The sequence below is a fragment of the Octodon degus genome, unplaced genomic scaffold (genome assembly GCF_000260255.1).
Source record: "Octodon degus isolate 3935 unplaced genomic scaffold, OctDeg1.0 scaffold00263, whole genome shotgun sequence".
Lineage (NCBI taxonomy): Eukaryota > Metazoa > Chordata > Mammalia > Rodentia > Octodontidae > Octodon > Octodon degus.
Genome location: NW_004524839.1, coordinates 1,031,988 through 1,032,987, shown reverse-complemented (window position 1 = coordinate 1,032,987; position 1,000 = coordinate 1,031,988). Strand labels below are relative to the sequence as shown.

General features: G+C 40.5%; 1 pseudogene; it reads right to left on the bottom strand.

Annotated features, from left to right (window-relative positions):
• Positions 1-5: 5 nt before the first annotated feature.
• LOC105741009 lies at positions 6-552 on the bottom strand (annotated as a pseudogene).
• Positions 553-1,000: the final 448 nt, after the last annotated feature.

Below are 1,000 nucleotides of genomic sequence, written 5' to 3'. Positions count from 1 at the left end.
AGTTATTAAGCTTCATCTTCTGGACTACAATGTCAAGTTAGTCTCCCTTCATAAAAAGCAATTACAATTTGAGGGCATTTCATATTTGCCTCTTTTGCCAGCATCAAGTGAGCCTCATGTGAATCTTTCCATTTCATCAGAAACATCAATTCTCTGCTATTATCTGTGGTGCCAATTATTCATTCAGGGTCAAGACCTCTAGCAAAACCTCTAGGTTTGTCAGCAGCATTTCTTTTTTTCTTTGACTTGCTATCATCACATTCACTGTCAGATAAAGATTTTCTTTTTGTACCATATTTTTCTTTACCAGCTTTTTGTGAATTAAGAAACGTTTCAATTAACTCTGCACAATCCAAATTTTCTTCAGGTTCCCATGTATTGTCAGCATCTGTAAATCTCTTCCACTTCAGAATATTCTCCACCTTCCCATTCCCTACGCTTTAGTGCAGTACTTTTTCTACCATAAACTCTTCAGGTTCTGCATCCTCAACTTTTTTACTTTTTCCATTTTTTTCTTTCTCATTTTGGCAATGTAGTTTTATTGGAGGCCATTTTTTTACTGCAGACTTGAAGAGCTATTATTGCCCTCCTCGGATGCTCAATCACAGGTCCACACTGTTGGTCTGCATGCCTGCAGCTCCCTGTTATGCCATTCGTGACACACTTTTCAGTAAAATTTTTACTGCCACTCCTTCCCTATGTCCCAATCTTCCAGACACGTTTTACTGCTTGTCCTCCATTTTAGTACACCTCTGTTAACACTAATTAACTCCAATAACAAAATATTATATGCCACTGTGCAACGGTCAACTCCTCAAAGCAGAGACAGTCATAAACATTTTTGCATTCTAAGGGGTTGGCACATAGTAGGTGCTCATTGTATGCTAAAAAATGAATGGGGAGGATTTTCTGCCGAGTTCCGGGAGCCCCCAGACCCAGTCCTAGCCCAGGTCCGTAGGAATTGCTGCCGACTTCCGGGAACCCCCAGACCCAGTCCTAG